General features: G+C 38.4%; 1 protein-coding gene and 1 pseudogene across 1 annotated transcript in view; one reads left to right on the top strand and one right to left on the bottom strand.

Moving 5' to 3' along the window:
- The window catches only part of CCDC192 (coiled-coil domain containing 192), a 171,168-nt gene that overhangs the window by 78,568 nt on the left and 78,208 nt on the right, over nucleotides 1–14,392 (bottom strand). The window lies entirely within an intron of this gene.
- LOC118607267 lies at nucleotides 9,549–9,666 on the top strand (annotated as a pseudogene).

Raw genomic sequence — 14,392 nt, forward strand, 5'->3', positions numbered from 1 at the left:
TGAAAATAAAAACTATAATCATTGAAAAATATACATGCTAAACTGTAGAATAGAGATAGTAGACAAGAGACTTAGGACATTAGTAGACAATCTGGGAGAAATCATGAGAACCTAGAGAAATGAAGAGATGGAAAATATGGAGGAACACTTAAGAGGCATAGAGTGGGAGGAGAATCTCCAATGTAAGTCTAACATGCTTTGCAGAAAGAAAGAAGAGAGAATAAAGGAGGGGCAATATTTGAGGTAAAAATGGTGGAGAAATTTCCAGAATAAAGGACAATGTAATTCCTTGCTAGCAAGAAAAATTTAAAATGAGCACCTTGGGTCTTACTCCTAGAGAGTCTAATTTGTCAAATAGTTATTACCATGAGCATTTACAACCATCACTATCTTGTGGCACACCTATAACCCATTCTTGGAACATACAGTACTCTGGCACTCCAGTTGGTAAATGGTAAGATAGAGCAATAGTTAGATAAACATATGGGCTCAAGGCAAGTCATTTTTAAATGGGAGCTATGTGATCATATTCAAATGCTGACAGGAAGGATCTAGTTGAGGTATGTGGATGGGTGGATGGATGGATGGGGGTTTAAATATACAAGAAAGAAAGAAATAGTTGATGTTCTAAGATTCTTGAGATAATGGGAGAGAATTGGATCCAAAGCTAGGTGAAGATTGGCTCAGAAGTAGGTACCCCTGTATCTGTGGTGGTAGGAAGGTGAAGGGTCCTGTCTGATAACATTTCTAGAATAAGTCTTAGCTCTGAATGATAGAGGTATCAGCATCAAGGCACTCCCTATCATAACCTCTGCTCAGGATTTCTATGTGTAAGCCACTGAGACCAATTTAAATACCGAAAGAAGTTACTGCTGAGAAACTTAGAGAATCAGGCTGGGAAACAGGCTGGACACGAGGGAATGCAATGCAGTAGCCAGGACAATAGACCTACCCTCTGACAGAACTAGTCTCAGGTCACAAGCAGCCCAGCTGCACTGTGACATGGGGTCCTGGATGCTTTCCACAGCTCCTATTACTCTTGCCTCTGCTGCTTTGGAAACTGGAATTTGCTGCTGCCCCAAGGGAATCTCCATGCCATCTCTTGAGCATCTCCAATTCTCAATTCACAGTCCAGGGATGCACATTTGATTGGTCTTTCACCCTGGCTGCAAGGGAGGCTAGAAAGTGTTCTACTTGGTTTATATGGTGGGCTCTGCTTCTCTTGAAGACCTGTGTAATAGAGAATTCCCCCATTATAGGTAAGGAGTCTGTAATTTTGGGCAGCTAAAATTGTCCACCAAGATTACTGCTGCATCCCATGGAGCACCTTTGTGGGAATTAGTAAAAGATGCCCCATGTAGGTAAATGCATCTTTGTGCATTAGCTTCTGGAGTACCTTTGAAAGAATTTTAAGTACCCTTTCCTCCAGGTGGATCCTTTCCTGAGTCAAAAATCTCAGCTAGGGAAGCAGAACGTAGCTGGATATTAGTTCCCACTTGCCCCTCAGATGAGTTCTTATTCACTATAAGCTACCCAGCTATATGCAAAGTTCCTGATGCCTCTGCACCTGCCAAAGATAAGGAGGTTAAATGTAATCATGAACCACATGCACAGAAGTGGCAGATTTGGGCGGCAGCACTGATCCCAAAAGCTATCATCCATAAGGCCTTATCTTACAACTGGCCATAAAGCCATAAACTATTGGTTCACAGTCAATTGGCAGATCTTATCAGAAGAAGCATATAAACTCCCTTTTTTTCTTTTGTTATTGCTGTTTTTCAGGTCCTGATCTGAGTAAAGTATGATAAATTCAAGTGATCTTATTTTGACTCAAGATTTGAAGGGTCTTGTTAGGATTTTCTCTGAGTCCCATTTTGAAAGATTCTTCTTCACGAGGAATTTTTCTTAGCCTAGAAAATTCTTAGTCATCGTTTTTGATTCAGTCTAGGAAATAGAACTGGTTTGAGGAAAATGTATTACTGAGAAGTTGAAGATTCATTTCCTCTCCCTCCACACATTGTATCTCTCCCTACCTCTTGTGGGTCTGTGTGTCTTTAACCCAAGTTAGGTATAAATGAATCATTTAGTGACATTTTGACTTTCACAACTTGTAGAAGCCTAAGGCAAAAAAGGATGAATCTCTTAATGATAGAATTTAGGTACTAGTAGACAGTAGAGAAAAATTCTCTCAGGGACAAAGAAATCATCAGCACATCTCAGGAAAGCCAGCTCTTTCTATATTCTGGGATTGCTGAGACTACTTCTCTATATTCCAGAAATTCTCTAGAACAGAAATGATCCAGGGCTGGCTGGACCTAGATCAGAGTGTGCCCCTGGCAATGGGCCAGATGCAGTCAGTAACCAGCTTTGTGGGCTAAGGGCTATGGCTGGGCTGGGAGCGCCATAGTGGTGAAACCGTAGGTGAAATTATGGCTACAGTATGAGGACACAGTACAGCAATCTATATTTATTGATTTCATCCAAATTTAAGATACCAGGTAGATAAGTACTAAAGTTTATACAGAGGCTTTTATCTCAGGGTAGTTGGGACATTGCTCCTATTGTATGTTCTGTCTTCCATGTAAAATATATATAACTAGAGTTATTCTAATTTAAAAAAATAGATACTGCCTTCCTTCCCAGAATGAACTAAGCGTCTCTGAAGTAGTAGTGAGAGTTGACGCTTATTCAGTGTTTTTTCTATGTCCGGTACAGTTCTAAGCACTTTACATATATGTATTAATTCATAAGAACCTCATAAGAATTCGACATGTTAGAGACTCTTATTAGCATCTTCATTTGCAGTTGAGGAGTCTGAGGCACAGAAGATTGGCCAAGCTGAGTGGCAGAGTTTAGGTTAGAGGTCATGCCTATTAAATGGCAGAGACGGGTTTTCATCCCAGAATGTTGGCTCTACGCCTGGGCTGTTAATTGCTGTGCCATCCTGGGTCCAAGCAGGAAAGCAACCTAGCCTTTCCAAGAAGAGAAAATGAAGGCAAGAAGGAGTAAGTTCAGATATTGTACAGCCAAATGGCATGAAGTAAATGTGGGCCCAGAAAAGTGTGAAAAAGGAATCAGACTGAGGGAACTAAGTTGGACAGTGGCTGAATTCCTCTATAGTCCATCTGCTGTGACATTGTCTTATGACCCTCAGAAGGAAGGGACTGAAAGTGTGTGACCACGTTGAGGGTTTACTACGGGACAATTACAGGAGGACTCAGGAATGTGTCCTAGACCATAACCACAGGAAAGAATCAGGTTCATGCTCAGGAGCAGCAAAGACAAGAAAAGAGTAGTCACTCAACAGTTTGGCCATCAAATATGTAGAAAAAGAAAATTGACTTAAAATATAGAAGAATAAAAGAAAATTGTTCTTTTATAGTGGAGTTATTAAAGGAAGACCGATTACAGTGGATATATGTTTTCTTCCTAAGTTCAAATCCCTGAGTTCTGTTGCAGTCAGATTAAAAATAAGATACAATCCAGAGTCAGATCTCCTTAAATTCCTGTTACGTCCTATGATTTTATCCTCCAGTGATGCTGTTAGAGATGTCAGCCTCAGGCCTTAATGAACCTCGCAATAGAGGCTCCAAAATTTCTAGATGAGAGGATCTGGGGCCAGTAATCCAGATGGAAGGGTTGGCCAGGGCACTGGTATAGGCTTGCTTTTGCATAGAAAGCACACTGTTTGAGGTTAGTTCATGTTTTTATTATAGGTGGTTTGGGCTATGAGGGAGCTACCCTTTGCTGCTACCACTGATATGCATACTGCAAAAAGAATGTCTTTAGTCTCTCAGCCACTTCCTTCAAACCTTCTCAAACACGGTCAGCACATACGTTAATGCACGTTGCCTGAAGACAAATCCTGTTTCACATTTCCTGACCAGACATTCCAAATCTTCTTGCCGCAGCAGATAGCTTGTTCACTTGAACTCTTAATCGGCCTTTTCTTCATTTTTTTATTTTCAAAAACACAAACCACATTGTCCATAAAAAGAGAATTCTTGGCACACAACCAAAATGAACAAGATTTATTTACTGAAACACCTACTCATTCCCATTAGGATCTCAGTCCTGTATGAATCTCAATTTCTAATGAAAAAAAAAGAAGGGGCAGGGGAGCAACTGAGGAGTTAGGAACAAGCAGGCCGGCAAAAGAAACAATCTCTTAAACACCAATCAGACCTGAATTTAAAAATGTGAAGGATGTTAAATTTCCTTTCAAAAAGGTTATACCAACTTACAATCTCATAAGATTTTTAATAGTGCTTACCTCTGAACCTATCCTGCTTTTTAAATCAAACTTTTATATTTTGCCAACCAGAAAGGTGCAAAATGACATCTTACTTATAGTTATTTTAATCTAATTATGAAGAAAGTCAGACATCTTATCTATTTATATTTTATGTCCATTATTATACTAGGTTTAAATATTTGTTTGAAATTGCCATTTTCCCTTAATCTCATTTCACTAATATTGTTCTATATCTTTTAAAAATAGTGGGAGGTTTTGTGAGAAACACCATCAGTAGCAAAAATGTAACTGAGTAGTCCTACATAAATTTCAAGTGAAGCAGCTCATCGAAAATTGAGTTCATAATAGAGGAAAATGTGAAGAATAATTATGATTCCATCAGATGTGCTAGGAGGTATAAATATCCTAAACAGAGGAAGCCCGTGTGAAAAAAGGCATAAAATTATGAAAATATGGATCAATAAGTAAGTGGCAAAATTACAAAGTAGAAAGAGATAAAAGCCAAAGCATAGCAAGGAATTTGATTATGCAAATTCTTAAAAGCCACACTAAGTAAATTTATTCTGTAGAAAATAATGTAGAAAATATCCAATGGATGGGCATTTGGAAATAACACTGGACCAATGTGGGTAAATTTTGGGTCAGGGAACTTAAATATAGGACCAATGTAATAATCAAACTGAGAAATGATGAAAGCCTGCACGGAGCGGGACTGTGGGAATGTTCTATGGGGAAAGTATTAATCATACTTTTTCCAAGACAAAATTGACAGGGTATGGGAACCAACTAGACCTAGAAATGGGGATGAGGGAGGAGTCATGGCTGCTCCCCCACCTTTTTTCTTTTCTTTTCTTTCTTTTTTTTTTTTTTTTTTTTTGCTTTGTTGACTAGGTGGATGGAAACATCTTTAACTGAACTAGGGAACAAAAAGAAAATTCAGATATTTTTTAGGGGGGACAGGTGTATGGGAGGTGAGAAGCTGTGCAAAATAAGTCCAGTTTTCCTTTAAGTTATCTACAGGAGGTCAAGGGGAAGAGTCAGCTTGTTTAATGTATTCATTTATTCAATAAATATTATTGAATGATTACTCGTCCAGGTCCTGTTCTAGGTTCTGGATATACTGCTGTAGGAAAGACAAAGTCTTGACCTTTACAGAGGCTATATCCTAGTGAAAATAGCTAGAATAATAATTTCAGAAGCACAAGAAGTATATTTTACTTCGTAGGTACATTGAGGTCCATGGATAGCACATATATGTCCCTCTTTACTTAGCATAATTTTTATATATTAAAATGTTATAAAGATTTATGGTTTTCTTTTATTATGTACTGTTGTTTCTGTTTATCCATTTGAATTCAAGGTTTTGCTCAGCAGTGACACCCTTATTTATTACAAAGTCACATGGGAAATTAAGAAATACATTTTAACAATTTGTTTGGTTACACAGTCTTCAGAAAACTCAGTGATTAAACATAACCTCCCTAAGCCTCTGTTTCCTTATTTGCTAACCGAGGAGGTTCCATAAATGATCTCAGATGCCGCGTCCCTGGGCTAAGTCAAGTCTATCCAGTGTGGTGTCCTTGTCCTGTCACTTCAACTCTCTTTTCAAGATCATTCTCGGTTTTCCTCCATCATCTCGCTGTGTCTAACTCCCCTCGCCCCCTGCCATGTTTCCCTTGATCCTTGTCCCTCTAGGACCAGCACTAGTGCTGCTGAGTTCTGTGGGAGAAAACCTCACAATCTTGCATTTTAATGATACCATGTAGTCTTGCTTTCCAGTCTCAACTGAGTTCCCAAAATGACCTTGCAAGTCTTCTAAGCCTCTCTTTCAGCTTGCTCTTATTTTCGACAGTGGCCAGGTCAGGCCCTCATTACTACTCACAAATCTCCTAAACTAATTACTTTCTTCTCATCCTCCATGGATAACCTTGCTCATCTACTACATAGAGGGAAAAAACACAAAAACAAAAACTCGTTTGGGTAAACAACTCACACAGGAGCCCCTTCAAACTCAGGCCCCAAAGTGCACATGGTTACTTGCCTTGGCCTCCATCCTTTCATCCTCACCTTGCAGTCACAGTAGAAGAGGAGCCCTCCGCCTGCATGTGGCCTACTCCTCCTTTTTGCCCTGAAATACTGTGGATCACATCTCTTCCTACCTTCATGAGGACTTTTCCCTTCTCAGCATCCCTTCTCCTGTATCTTCAAAATGTCCCCGTCTAGGTTCATTCTGAACAGCTGTAAATATGCATAAGACTTTCGTTTCTTAAAAACAAATAACAAATGAACCACCTTATTCCTCTCACATATCCCTCTACCACCCTCTATTTTCTTTCAAAACCACTTCTTGAAAGAGTTGCCCACTGTCGCTATTTCTACTAGTCATCTCCTACTTACCCCTCAACTCTCTCCAGAATGGCTCCATTCTCCATGACTGATCCAAAGGTGGCAAGTAAATGAAAATATGTTTAACCAATTGAATAAAATTCCAGGTAACTTTCAGGTTTTAACTAAGTTGTAATATTCTAAGTTTTTTCCATATGAAGTATATGATATTGGTCTTCCTTGGGGAAAACTTACATTAAGTAAGTCATCCTAAATACTTGATTACATTCTTTTCATCTAAAGCATTTATCCTCTCAGAACTGATTATTTAATAGAATTTGGAGGGGAAAAGAAATACTCTCCTTTGATAGATCAGAATTTGACTGAAAAACGACTCCGTTCGATACCTAATATTTTGGAGATGGAATTAAACTATGAATGGCTGAATTTGCTTTCCACCTCAAGCATTCCCTCCCCAGTAGAAGTCACTGCCTGTCACATATATGCCTGAAGGGCATTCTTATTTTCAACATTATTTTTCACTAAAAAGAAAAAAAAAACAAGGATAAAATATGTAGGTAAATAGGAAGAGCTTTCCGATCAAATATACGATGACATAGGTCTGTTTATCTTGTGGGACCCTGACTGCAATTTTTCTTATGGTCTGCGTGTGAACATCATACATCCTTGAGGAATAACATACTGAACACACCGAGAACTCCTACACATGTCACATAGTGCCTTTGGATAATAACAACTATTTCTTAAAATGAAAACTCCATCTTTCCGGCTTTGCTTGGACAGTGGTATTCATTTGTTTTATTCCAAATGTGGCCTTTTCAAGTCAGTCCAGCTCCCCCTTATTATCTTGGATTTATTCATCTTTCACACTTGACCCTTCTTAAGAATGGAGGAAAGCAGTGGAGTCTTGCTATCTTCAAAGAACCACAAAGAGAAGGGTGGCACCCTTTGGCTTAAAAATAATAAACAAATAACAAAAGCCAATACCCTGTGAAATGATGGCACAAGGCCTTATGTGGCCACAAACCTTATTTCCTCCTGTCTTCCCAGGGCTACTTGGTATTTTAGGGGCACTTGCTGATGGTATCAGCTGCCAGAATATTGCTGGCACCACATGGTACAAAACAACAAAGGGCACTGTTGGCTAAGCAGCCCGGCAGGCTGCCACCATGAATGCACAAAGAGCAGCCACACCATTCACATCCTGCTGCGTCCCCAAAACATCTCACTTGTCTGTCACACAGCCTTTCCTTCTCAACCTTTGTCTCTGTGAGAGGGAAACCCAGTCTAGCTCTGCGTGTAAAAGATCCACTGGCTCACTCAGAGTGATCTGGGGAGGCACGGATACCCTCGCAAGGCAGGGTGAGCATTCCAAAGAAAAACTGCTTAAATTAAATCACACTCAATCTGGCTGGGACTAGGATTTCATTATATTCAAGGCACAAATTGTTTGTTTTTGACATTTTACTTTGTAGTCTGTCAAATTCATTCCTGAAAACTGTTTGATTCATCACAACAGCTTTTAATTAAGTTGTCTTTAAACCCTACTACTCCATTAAAAAGTTCAAGCATCTTCGAAAATGAGACTGTGGGGCACACAAGGATAAATTGATTATACTAGTGGCTTTGGGTATAAAATTTCACTGTTAGAAATATAATCACTGCCCACTGCAGGATCTGTCGAAGTACATATTCAATTACTGACAGCCCATCAGAGTTTTCTTAGGAATAAGATGTCAAAGAACAGGGCAGGGAGAAAGATACAGCATGGGGACATACAGGTAAAGAAGTATAAACTAGGGAACTCTTAAAAAGAGATTATGTTGTTTATTTCACATTCTTAAAAAATAGGTCTAGGTCCAACAGAAAGTTAAAATTCATAAAAATAGCCAGTTTATGTAACGTCTGTAACCCTGGAATGCACCCTTTTCTAATGTACTAATGATACAGGAGATGACAACAGTCATGTCAGAATATGATTATGCATTCATATATGCTATTTTTTCCCCTTCTTACATCACACAGAATGTCACCAAACCCAGTGGCATTAAAAAAAAAAAAAGAAGAAGAAAGAAATTGCCCACACAAAGCCTGCAGCTCTTGGGGTGGGATCTGGTAGTGTACTTCCTGCTGTTCACTGGGCCCTAGACATGTACATAACCCTGGCTAAGTCAAAAGATATTATTTGGATAATTCTGTATAAATCATAATAAAATCATTGGGAAAAAAATATAAGACACCAAAAATTGAAAGAATCTTTCTTGGCAGAACCACCATCCAAGAAATTGAGGTGATAAAGCAGAGAGAATACATTGTCACAGATGCCATAAAACTCAGATTCCTTGTGCATGGGAAGCATGTCCAGGAAAAGCTGCTCCTACAAGCCCAGTACAGTGGGTGTAATATATGACAGCTCGTTTCTATTTTCAGCCCTTGTGACTCTTCCCTCATCTGGAGGATAAGGAGATTAGCCAGGTTGCATTGAAGCTCTCACACTCACAGCTCCAGGTTCCAAAATTCTAGGATAATTTACTAAGATGATCTATAGAGTTAAAATCTGTTGCCTGCTCCTAGACCAGTTAGCTTGCAAATGCATAGCATTCACTACATTTTAAAATTTGAATTAATTGTCAATATTTAAAAATTAAAATATATTACAGAAAATTATGGAAACAAGACTGGGTACATCATTTTGGGAGTCCATTGCAAAATGAAAATGCAGACACCCCTGTTCAAAAATTATTAAGAACTTCATGACAGTGACAGCAGAGCATTAAAACAAATATGGGCCCTTCTAAGTGCAGGCCTGCTGTAACTGCATGGGTTGCATGCCCATAAAGTCAGCATCGGTCAAAAATTCAGAGGGGCTGCCAAGCAGGCCCATGTTTCTCAGATAGCAATCAGTGGGAGCTGAGTGGTGGCTGCCCCTTTAAAATGAAGCATGGTAATCTATAGCCATCCACCCTGAACATACCAGATCCCATCTGATCTCTGAAGCTAAGCAGGTTTGGGCATGGTTAGTAGTTGGATGGGAGACCATCTAGGAATACCAGGTGCTGTAGGCATTTAATAAAATAAAAAGTAAACAAAATGAAGCATGGTCACCACAGCCTCCTTCACTCCCTTTACTTCCTACACTGAGACCACATGTCAGTCAACATTCATCATTGCACTTGCTCAATTTTTTTTTCTCACTGAGCTTATTTATACTGAATTCACTGAATTCACTGAGCTTATTTATATCATCTTGCCTGGCCCCTATAGAAATATGAATTTGTGCCCTCTGGTCCAAAAGTTAAAACTGCCCATATGAGGACATGCTTATTGATCGCCCATTGGAGGCAGCGACTTGCTATAAGACTTTTATTGATCATTGAGAGTGGAAGCCGCCCACCCATAGGTTGGAGAACTTTTAGTTCTAAGACAGTGGAACCAAGGGTGGAAGGTGAGCATATGTTAAAGCAGCTCAGCATGACCCACAGAAGCTTCCTTGTTCCATGGCTGCAATGTGCTTTCCTCCTCGGGGGGAATTACACTGAATGATGCAAGACTGGAAGATGGACGAAGCCTCTTCACTCTAGGATTCGAAAAAGTCTGTCATTTTATGAAAACCTGAAATATTCTGTGCTAAAAACTAAAACAAAGCACAAAATTGGCAAACACAAATGCTCGTTTAAAAAAGCAGTCTCTTAAATCAACACCCATGCAAAGTGTTGATTATCGATCATTCCCTTTAACCCTATCTGATGTGCTCTGATGAAGCTTTCTCCCAAAGACAAGACTTCACGCTCTTTGGCAATTTGGATGATAAATCTGAAGGGCTTAGGTCTTCCTGAATGGTAATATATTCCAAAATAATATACTTTGTTCTCTTGAACCTCAAAATTTACCGTCAGTTTAAAGTTCATTATGGACTCTACTATAGCTGTTCCGTACTCTGAAACGGATCGGCCTGCTAAGAGCACCTAAACGCTGAAGGAATATCTTTCTGTTGATAGTTCCTCTTCCTTTTGTTTGACCTCATTGCAATTCCTGCAATTTCAGTTTTCTGGACCATTTCCAGGCCGGATCTTGTTTCGATACAAGATCTGTTCTATACAAAGCCTGAAAAGGTTCAAAGGCCAGGGTTCTGGCTGACTCATTCTGCCAGATTTTCCCCGTTTTGTCAGTATTCTTTATTTCATTTCCTAGCTGTAGCTGTTGCCGGCACTTTTGCACTCATCTAACATAAGCACCCACATGATAACTATTGATAAGTGCTTTATACATGAGTAAGTAAAACCATAATAGATTTATCCTTTAAGTGACCAATGATGAAATACACTGTTTTTTAATGCTTTTAATAACACTTTCTCTGTCATTATTACTGCCCTTAAGCAAGATAATTAGGAATACTTTATGTTCAGTCACAATAGCTCCTTTTAAAAAAAGTGCTTGAAGAAGAGCATTAATTTCCTAGAGCCTGTTGCAGTTCAAGAAATGCGAAATCATTTAACAAAATATATATTTTAGCATGTCTCCAGTTTTGTATTTATTTTTATGTGATTTTACTGCAACCTATGCTTACTTTATAGGCATGTAAATTGCAATTATTCCTGCATGTATGTTCATTTGTTTGGAAAGTCCTTAAGAAAAGAGACTATGAATGTGTTTTTTCCTTGCAGTTTCATCTCCACTACACCCATGCAACTGCAGAGTACTCTGTAGCCTATGTTACTCAACGAATACTGGAAATGAATGAGATAATTTGATAACTGTAATACTTAAACCACTCAACTTCAAATTTTCTTCCTCTTCCCCTTTTTCTCTCCTCAACCCTCAACATTTAACTTCTTACCCAGTTATTTGAGAATTTCAAGTTGTAGGACTCTATGTAATATTGCTTTCTAAAACAATGGCTCTATTTTCTGCTTGTGGTTACCACACCTATTCAAGCAAAGGTGGAGCACTCTGGCTTCAGGTCTTCATGACCGGAATTGGCCTTCGCTAATGCTCAACCACCTTTACCCTTTTTCCACGTCAGTCTGCCTGCCATCCTCTGGCCTCTCAAACTAAAATCTCTGCCTCACCCTTAGATTTTGTCTCAGCCTCCTTAGGTGAGTCTGCCATAATGCTCACAGTTGTTAAGCATTGATTAAATGTCATGGACTGGCTCAAGAAATTTACATATTTTATTCAGTCCTCACAAAAGCTTATGAAGTAGGTACAAATATTATCATACTTCATTGATTCTCTGACACTTTCATTTCACATTTTTGAAATAGAAATGCGGCTTAAAATGGAGTATTGGCAACACTTAGAAAAACCTTATTGGCATATAAACTGATGATGTATGCACATTAAAATCCATGAAATCTTAGATTTGATGAAATATAATGTTCCCATTCAATTGCCAAGGAATCACAAGCTCAGAGAAGTTAAGCGAATTCCATGAGACCATACTGTCTCATTCCAGAGCCCAGTCTCTTGACCTCTACATTACAACTTGGGAAAGTGATCCTTGTTACTTTTCTTTTTTCCAGTTTCCTTTTCATCATCATATTTAAATGTACCATTTCAATGATTATTTTCATTTTGTGATTTAAAAATAAACATGAATTCATTGTAAAAATCTTTAAAGCGGAAAATTTAAGGAAGAAATGTAAATCAACTTGCATCTTACTAAGATTCTACTGTTGCTAACATTTTGGTATATTTCTTCCTGGCTTTTTTCCCTTGTACACGTTCATATATATTTATAGCATTGGTAACATACCAGTGATTCAGCTTGCATCCCTCTCTTTCATTTATTATATCGTAGGCATCTTCCCATGCTATTATAAGTTCTATGAGTACAAGACTTCGAATGGCTATCTAACTTACCATCATAGAGTTGTGCTAATATTGAAAATTTAGATTATTGCGAAGTTTTCACTATGTAGGCACATGCAGTGGACTGCCTTCTTATCATCTTAAGGTTCCAAGGACTGTTTGTTCTTCTTTTTAAGTTATCATGTTCACCTCAGCTGCTCAGTAGAATGAAAACAGTATGTGCCTTCGATATAGAAGAAGAACTGTGAGTGTGAAGTGTCTGGAAAATCCAGAGCTCAAGTGAGAAACATTTCCGTATAGAGAACAACAGCGGTGTTCTCTGGAGCTGCTACTTGGCATTGTTCAGTCTCTCTGTGAGGGGATTTTACCTTCATTAGAGAAGTCCTAGACAGTCAATGTATTCAAGGCTGAGTTATGATGGCAATAGGGCCTATGCTCCATGCCAGTTATGGTCACATTACTGAGGTGGAGGCTACAAACTGGACCTGGGCAGTGTGTATAGACATTGTAGACTAGGAAATCTGATCTAAACATTTTTAGGGCTTTTCATTTTCTTAGTCTCACTTTTCTTTTAACCTCTTCTCAGTATTGACAAGAGAGGAAAAGTCAGGAAGTAATCATCATAGCAGAGGTTAGTCTTTAAAAAGGGGCACAATGAACTGGAGAAGAGGAGATTTAAGAGATTTAAGAGACGACTGGACATTCCTGACAGCCCTCCACTAGTGCCAGAAAGACATTCTGTACATAGTTCCACCTTCAGAAAATAACCACTGTATTGTGGCTTTTATTTCCTGGGTACATTCATGTTTACTATTGCGATTAAAATGTGTCTTGAAAATTAATGTCTCCTGAAGACTAAGGGATATTTTCTCAGTATCCCCAATTAAAAGTCTTCAGCAACATCTTTTAATTTTCAATTGAGCAACTTAGAACTCTCTAAGTATCCATATCTCTCTGTAAGTGAAACTAAAGCACCCCATTACCTCTATTTTGTCTTCATTGATACTTGCTACATGTCAATAATATGTGTGACACTGTCCTAGGCACTCTAGTACAAATATTGTTTTCCCAGAGGCTATCAACTAAGGCTAAGTTTGAGATTATACAAGAGATAAGGGAGATGAAGCAAAAGAGTGAATGTGGGAATAAGAGTCAGATGGATAACATATATTTGTATAACTAAGGCTTTCTACAGTTCACATTTCAGAAACTTCGGTATGGATTCTGGCCTAATTTTTATTATTCAGTATCAAATAATGAATGTTTTGAGACCAATGGGTGCTATTTTTCAGGTTGGTCTCATACATAGCTAAAGCATAATCCCTGTGCACAAAGCATTTACATTCTAATAAAGGGAGAAAGATTTCTCTGGAATCACCATAACCCAGGTTATCATCTGAAAGGCCAATAAGAGAGATCCAGCATTCATGGGAAGAAAAAACTGTGAAACTTGACTGTGAAAGTTGATTAAGAATTTACCCATAGAAATTTGGCAAAAGGAACATGATGAGAAGACTCCAAAAGGGAAAATATCAGAGAGAATTTGGGAATCTTTGCAAATTCTGGGTGGACTGTTTGAATGATATGGAATGCTTCCTGATGTGTGTATGAAACCAATTATTTAATATTTTAACTTAGCAAATTACCACTTATTTGAGAATCCCTCTGAATTTCTTGTGGAATGACATGAGGTGTATGCATACCTAATACATACTATAGGACCTAATAGAAAGAACTAAGCTTGACCTTTTTAAAAAATACTATATTAGCTTAAAGAGAATTTAAAGAATTGATCATTATATTTATCTCTTCCCTCAAGTTCCAGATGCTTTCTGAGACAGTTGGTAGACTTTGGCTGAAGAGAAAAAAACATTTTGGAACTATGTAGTTTTTAATTTTTTGTATCAAGTTTACCAATAATTTAAAACTGCTTTTCTCTGCTCTGTGAAAGAAAAATATACACTGACCCCTTTAGGCTAG

This window comes from Rousettus aegyptiacus, unplaced genomic scaffold (assembly GCF_014176215.1).
Source record: "Rousettus aegyptiacus isolate mRouAeg1 unplaced genomic scaffold, mRouAeg1.p scaffold_m13_p_8, whole genome shotgun sequence".
Taxonomy (NCBI): domain Eukaryota; kingdom Metazoa; phylum Chordata; class Mammalia; order Chiroptera; family Pteropodidae; genus Rousettus; species Rousettus aegyptiacus.